We start from the raw sequence: 8,250 nt of genomic DNA, 5'->3' as shown, positions 1-8,250 counted from the left end.
AGTCAAAGGATCTGTCTGGTGTACTCGGTAAAGTTTGTTAGTCCTGAAATAAATATATCACATGAAATATCTGATTTATTCCCTAGAGGAAATTAAGGATCTAATCAATCAGCTGAGGAAGGGAGGGAAGAACATCCAGGAGGTGAGGCTGGAGATGGAGAAGGACGAACTGCAGGTGGCACTGGAGGAAGCAGAGTCTTCCTTGGAGGTATCAATGCTGCAGATGTGAGAGATTCCTGCCAGCCTGGTGCCTGCTGCCCACATACCACCAGATGGATTTTGCATATATAACTGAATGGATTTTGTATGTATAATCACGTAGGCCATAATTACATTATGCACATAATAAAGCTGCAGTGTGGAGGTTTTAAGTTAGACATTTGGAAAGTTTGATAATCATTAAGGGGAATTACTGCTTGGACCAGATTGTCTGGAGGTTACAGTCTCTGTTATTGGAAGTTAAATGCAGTCTGGTCTCACATCAAGTGGGACTGGTTTGGCAGGAGGTGATCCAGATTTTAGGCAGTACAGTTTTAGGATGACCTCTTGAAATCTCTCCAGCCCCTCTTTAAAAGAAGGCTTGGTACAAAGCCCTGGTATCTCAGTTTTAACTGATTTGAAAAGTTACTATTTTTATTACTTGGTGGGCAATAATTTGATACGAGGGCTGGATCAGACTCAAGATAACAGACTGCTGTACCATATGCTTCACTGGAGTCCACAGAAACACTCACCAGCATGCAATTGAGTCTCTGCAGGCGAGTCTGGAGACTGAAGTGGAGTGCTGAAGATCTCTGCCTGGAAATTATGGACACTGAGCTGACCAGAATGGAAATGCAGCTGGATTGTGCAAGCAGGAACAACAGTGAGCTTGTCCAGACCTGAATAAACTGCAACAGCATGGCCAGGTAAACTGGAGAGGCTGGATACAGCTCCTGGATAGAAAATAACTCCAGTTCTGTTTTATTTTATACTTAAGCAACAAAGCAGTAGATTATGTGGTCTTGTTTAGACAGAAATCTTGAACACACTGAGAATTTATGTTCAAAAAGCCCTGGTTCTCCCACTCACACCAATTTCAATCTGCAGTAGTTTCAACAAATCTTATACAAGACAAGCATTTACTATCAACTTTTGTCAAACTGAAAACCCAAGAACTATTTATATGTAATTAAACCAAAGAAGTACTGTGTTTAAGAGAAGTTGTGATTGCTGTTTGAACAGGATAGCCAAGAAATGGACTGGAAACTAACAGACATATAAAACCAGAGAGCTTCCTTCAGCTCTTCATTGCTAAAATAAAAGTAAGAAAGCAAATTAGTAAAAAAGCTGTCTCTTTGTTGGAATAAAATAATACAACTGCTGCCAAAAATCCAATTCTAGTAACTTAAAGACTAACAACAAAGATCCTATCTCCCTATACACATCTATACACATACTCTCAAACTTAACTTGTCCTCAGTTACATCAGCCTCAATCAGAAACAATTCTCTTAAAGTCAGTGTGGCTACAATGAGAGGCAAACATGATGCTGAGAGTTGGGGTTTTCATGGGGTTTGGTTTTAAGTTTTGCTTTAAAAAAAAAAAAAAAATCTGGCATCAGCTTAAAGAACAGCTTTGCAGAGAGATCTCCAACAACTTTCAACATCCTCTCCCTGCATTATTTACATTAATATTTCACCTGCTTTCAGAACCTTTGGATCCAAAGGGATGAGGATGCTCAGCAGCATGAGGATTAAATGCTGCCTGTGCCCATCTCAGAGAGAACTGGAAAAGGTGCAGGCTGACCTGGAGGGCAGTGAGCACTCTGGAAAACTCTAGGAGCAGGCAGAGGTCATGGAGAAGGCATGAGGAACTCAGTGTCCATACCAGAGGAAATAGAACTATTCCTGCAACAGCTACCTCATCAGAGAGTTTATGTGTGTGTGCTTTAACATTAAATCTTAATTCTGGGAATGAAAAGTAGGATTAGGCAAATAATGGGTAAATATCAGCAGTCTATAAGGCAAGTCTGATAACTCTATGGAACATAAAGAGCTCAGTTTTTAAAAATATTACACTCCAGCAGGATGTTCACAAAAGCACCATCTTGGCCCAGCTTTACTCCTAGCAAGGCTTATGAAGAGACTTTTAACAAATTTGGTGGAACAGTTAAGACACTGCTGAGGGAAAAGCCACCCTAAAATGGACAGCACAAAATTCTGCCTCCATTGAAACCAGAGTTTTACAGTTGTTTCCATGGTGCTCGGATTTCTTCCATGGACTGTAGCCCCCGGTGAGATCCATTGCAGTGAAATTTGAAGCCTCTTTGCATTACAGACTGCAGAATGAAATAACATACCTGCCACTTCAGTTTGTGCACAGATTTATGAAGCCACTTTAACATTCACCATTACAGTCTGCAGTGCTTTTCCATCAAGACCACCCGTGATAACATCTCCAACGAGAAGAGTGTAACTTCTGGAAAAGACTGATAATCCAAGAAGCACTTCACAGCTGCAATTATGGGACATTGGTTATAAAAACTGAGTCATAAATGTGGCTTTTATTCAAATAGGATGAAAAATACAACCAATACATTCCCCTCCAATTGACCGATAATAAAAGGATACATTTTAAGCAGGTGAGCTGCAATCTCCACACTAAATTGGGGGTTTAAAACTTATTTGTTATATAAAACCCACATAGCACTGAACTTGTGCAGCATTCTGGAACACTGTGGCACATTTACATGATGTTGTTTTGCTGAAGAGCAGCCTTTGCTACTAGAATGCAATTTTTCTATTAAAGCCTTTGGAGCACTCCTTCCACAGAGTGTTTTTATTATTATTATTATTATTATTTTTACAGCAGCAACAACAACAGTCCTCCAATGATTCATATCAGTAAACAGTAAGCGCTAAATGAGCTGTGGGGCTCATATTTTCCATGAGATAAAAAGACACATCCATATCATAAACTGTGGAGCAGAGACTGTGTTCGTTGAGAAAGCAATCAAATACAGCTTCAGTCAGGTCTAAAGCCAGCTGCTGCTACTGCAGCAGAGCTTTGAAATAAATAATATTGGTATATAAACTCGAATCCAAAAGAAATTCAGAAAAATGGATGTGGACTTCAGGCCTTGGTAAACAACAGCTTCTGTTTCTGCCTCAGAGGTGTATCATTGTATCATTCACAAATCATCTCTGGCAGTTGAATGGAAGAGAGGAGCAGATAAGAATGATGTTTCGGGTCTCTAAGCCTTCTTTCTGCCCTCTGAAACCAGTTTGTTTACTATTAAATGAAAGCTGGGGCCTGACCTTCAACACATTACTAATGAGCACAAGGAAATCATCAGCGAGCACTGAGGAGGTGATGAGGGAGCCAAGAAAGTTGTGGCTGATGTAAGTCACCTCCTCACCTTTCTCCCCTCTGTGGTGGTAGCTGGAAACTTTCAGGTATATATTCCATTATTTCTCTCCAGTGCTGATTTGAAAGCAGTGTTAATAATAGATGTCAGCACTTGCACTGCTTTTTTATGGTCCTGAAAGGCAGGATGCATGTTAGCTCACTGATTGCAGCCTGGCAGAATTAATCCACAAAAGAAGAAATTCACTTTCACTCTGCCTCCCTGGTAATCTGCATCACAGATGGCACCCTGAGGAATTCCTCCATTTCCTCTTGATTTGTCCTTTCTTTCACTTATTACACAACTCCACTCCTCACACCTATCAGCCCTCCAACAAAGAGTAGGCTGGGTTCCCTCTCCAGCGAGTCAGTGGCATTTGGAATTGGCAGAGTGGAACAGAGCTGCCAGCACTGAGCAGATTGCTCCTTTGGCACTGTGCTGACAACTGGCACTTCCCAAATATCACAGCTAGCTGGGGATTTAATGCACAGCATTTCCTCCCAGACTGACACTGAGCCTTCTGCCACCTTTGTGCTTTCTGCTACGGCGTGCTCAGACATTGTCTTCACCCTCCACCTACAGCACACACTCAGCCACCTTCTTTCCACTTGAGGGTGGAAATAAAAGCCTGAAGTGTCATTAGAATCAAAACTACTGATTTAATAACAGGTGGGGATAACAACTTTGACTAGTCCAGTGGTTCAAAACAAGCACCCCACCACTCTGATCTAGAGCGGGATTACTTCCAATGATTTCAGTGAACTCTGGATCCAGCCTTCAGAAAGGCAGCCTGTGATACACAATAAAATTAAAGATATGGCAAAATTTCTCAGAAAGTAACACACAGATTTCAAATCTACATATCCTGGCTTTCCGTGATCTGTATAAATAGCTGTGCTCTCAATCTGTTTCATACCTTCCTCACAGGCTTCCTGTGTGGCAAAAGATCTGTGTCAGGAGCAGGATCATTATGTGCACCTGGAAAAGATTAAGAACAACTATTAAATTGCAATAAAAGACCTGTAAGTCAAGATGGAATGGGCAGAACATTTAGCCCTGAGAGGAGAGGGGAAAAAAACCCACCAGAATGAAACTCCAGGGTAAGAAAAACATGTATAAATATATTAGAAAGATTATTCCAACAGAGCAGCTATGAAACTCATTCCTGCCCCTGAGCTTCCACATTCAGCACAAATACCTGAAAAGGAACACTTTCATTTAACAACCAAGACGTCCCAAAGGGAATGCACTAATTCAAGGAAATCCAGGCTAGGCAGAAAAGCTGCATGTGGGATACTCTGAACCCACTGGAGCGCAGGGAAATTTCAGCACTTTGCACCTTGTGCAGAATTCATCCATCAGAATCTTTATGGTGCCTGAATGCAGCAGTAACAGGCCACTGGTCTCAGCAGCTGATCTACACCCACGAAGGAGGATTTGGAAGCTGTGCTGTCATCAGCAGCATGACTTATTTTTCAACTGCAAGAAAACTCTAGAGCAATTTCAAATTCCTGGGGTAGATACCGTCGTCCTATTTCTGATCCTCAAAATGGCACATCAATTGTCCTTCTGCTCCTCTTCAGATGAAGGAACTAGAAACAGCCAGACACCAAACAGAAACACTGTGTGGAGACTGAAAATTCTGCACAAGCACAAGAGGTCTCTAAAAAGGAGCTGGCCTTCCACAAAAAAATGACTGCAAAACCAGCCAGATGGGAAAGACGCAGAACAAACTGTAAATGAAGAGGTTGCAGGTCTTCTCTACTCCAGCTCATTGTTTCATCACTTGGGAGTTTGATTGGATGATTTTTACAGGTCCTTTCCATCTTGATGTGTTCTGTGATCACACAATGGCACTTGGTGCACATCAGGGGCATTTTCCCTCTCCAAAACACCTCCTGCAGGAAGAGCATGTTCAATTCATACTAACAGCATCCGTAGACATGTGGACTTCTGTAGACTTGGATGCACCTTTTGAACAGTCCCTGAAATGTGTGTGCATCACTGTCTACAAAGCTTTCTTCTCCTCTGCCTTCTGTGCAGCCACTTCCTGCTCTCCAGTACAGCCTCTGATGTGTGCACAGACATGAACACACAATTTATAAAATACTTATTCATTACTACTCTTCAGGGTCATGCCCATTCTCCTCAACTTGATGCCACCGTGCACAAATATCAGGCTTGTTCCAGGTCAATTTTTTCCAGTACAAAGATTTCTCTTGCTAAATCAAACCATTTCTGGTACAGGAACAGAGCCTGGCCAATTAAAGGAAGTCCATACACGAAGTGGAAGATGTAAAGGAGACGGAGATGGGATGGCTCTGTTGGCTCTAAACAAACTGCACACCAGGCACTGTGTCTCAGACTTTGTTTCCTGGGGAGGTTATCCAAGGCCTCAACCCTCTTCCTCTGTGCCAGTGGCTCAGGGAAGCTGGAGCTCACATCTGAATCCACCTGCCATGAATTTATTAGAGCAGAAAAGGGTGTGGGATGGAGATGAGGAAAACATAGGTGTGTTCTCAACACCAGCTGACTCATGCAGTTCCCTGCAAAAGGGAACACAGATATTCCACAAGTCTCTTTGGGCACAGAGGTACTCCTGGAACAGCTAATGGACAGTTCAGATGTTTTCACTAATGGTAAAACAGAAAGAGAAAAGGAGCAGCATCCTTCTACTCCTCAAATCAATGCACAGTAAGGGCTAAATCTTTTCTTAAAAGAATAAAATAGAAGACAGAAAAAAGTGTGAAAGAATCTGCAGACAAAAGAATTATCTGTGTGTCGGACTCAAAGCCTTGCAAATACATCATCCCTGGTGTATCTGGAATGATGGCACACATCCAACACTATGTGAAGGATCTGTGCTAACAGAGATTTAAGATTTTTCAAGTCAAGGATGGGAGATGTGATCCAGGTCATCTCTTGCAAATAATTCCTCTCATCAATAGCCTTTATTCATAGTCTTATTAAGGTTTATTGTATGGGGAAAATTTTGAATTTGTTCACAGTGAGAAAGCAGAACGTATTCTGCTCAAACTCAAGATGTAAGGCATTGCAACAGGAGGGTAAAGAGCACAGAAAGAGCAAATTCAAACGAGCTGAGAGGCAAAAACAGCTCCTGTGGCAATGCACACCTAGAATGCACGCAAAGCATGACTTTTCATCACCAATTACCTGTTTGTGTATCTAACACCCTACTTCCAGAAGATCTCTTTTTTACTAGCTGCTACCCTGTAGCTAAATGAGGATGTCCCAGCTTAAATCTTTTTTCATATATACCTTAAGGTCAGATTGCATCTAAATCACTTTCACTAAAATCAGTTCAGCCTTGCTTGTGAGGGTTTAATCTCAAAAACATTGGCATCCTTCCTGGATTAGCACAGTTGTATCAACACTACACAGGAGCAGTGGTGGAAAATTCTTCAGGAAGCTTCATGGGAGACAGGTCTTAGCATTTAATGCTTAAAACCTCTGCAGAGCTCCTCATTTAGATGCTTTCCCTCCATCTGGTGAAAGGAATTTTGTAAACATAAAACCGTACTTAAAATGTAATTTTGTTGCTGTTACGTAACTCTACTCGGCCTAGTTGTGTGTCTTTAATCCCTGCAGCTGAGGCAGTTTTATTGTTCAGCCAACAAGGGCTGCACTGATTCCACATCTCGCAGCCACAGAGCCACAGGACCACTGACAATCCATTGACTCTCACCTCCTTCCTGAATACAAGAGCTTGCATTGCACTTTTGCCATCCTGACAAATATATCATTTGTCCATTTCATCCATTCTTAAAAAATTCTAAAAGCAGCCCTACATCCTGTCAAATCAGTTCCTAACACAGGGCTTCACTACTTCAAAGTAGTCACTGGCAATTTTTTGCCCAGATCTGCCTTGTTGTTATCTTCGCTTATGACTTCTCGCCCTACCCTGTGAACATGAGAGAACAAATTGTTCCTTTCCTCAGAGCAGCAGCCTTTCATCTACTCAACGACTACGCACATCTTCCCTCAGTTTTCCATCCTCTCAACTGGCTCAGCTGAAGTCATACGTTCAAAGACCCTGATCATTATTGGCACCTTTTTCTCCAAATCCTCCACATTTCTCTGGTGCACAGGACTCTAATGCTCTCCTAATGCAGCTCAGCAGAGCAGGATTCCTCTGTGTGTGTGTTACTTGGATTTTCTCACCCACATGAGTGTTTACCTCATCTGCAAAAAGATAATTTTTGTTCCTGTTCAGCTTTTTGACCCTCAGCAGCCCCTCCACCCTTCCCTGCAGCACAGACACCTGCCCTGTTCCCAGGGGTGTAAATCTGAGGCTGATGGCATTGAAATGAACAGCAGTGCACCTGCTGCTCAACCACATCCCATTCTTACCACATAGCTCCCATTTTGAATCCTGCTTCTGCTACTGGGTTTATTCTGAACTTGATCTCAGCTCCAGATGCAGTAATTGCATTATTGCATCACAGATGAGTAATGCACAGGTAATTCCCTGTACAAGCACTGATATTAAATACTCCTTCCCTCAACCAGTTTTGCAACTCCTTTAGAGCAGTATCATCTAGACTGGTTTCCCAGTTTATTATTAGAATATCCTGCAAGCCAGTGTCAGAAACTCTACTAAAAATCAAGATATATGACATACATTGCTTCGCCCTTATCTGCAATCCTTGTTATGCTGCCAGAAGAGGAAATTAGATTGGCTCAATTCATTCCTGACAAAGCCATACTGGCCAGCATTCACCTTCCTTTTTTCCTTTGAGATGCTTATAAATTGTTTATTTTCTCTCAGACTTGAAATTAAACTCACTAGTCTATTGCTCCTCAGCATATCTGGGAGTCACTTATCTCTCCCCATCCTCCCA

Source organism: Zosterops lateralis (genome assembly GCF_965231275.1).
Source record: "Zosterops lateralis genome assembly, chromosome: 15".
Taxonomy (NCBI): Eukaryota; Metazoa; Chordata; class Aves; order Passeriformes; family Zosteropidae; genus Zosterops; species Zosterops lateralis.
The sequence above is the reverse complement of the archived record's forward strand: the minus strand, read 5'-3'. Positions refer to the sequence as shown.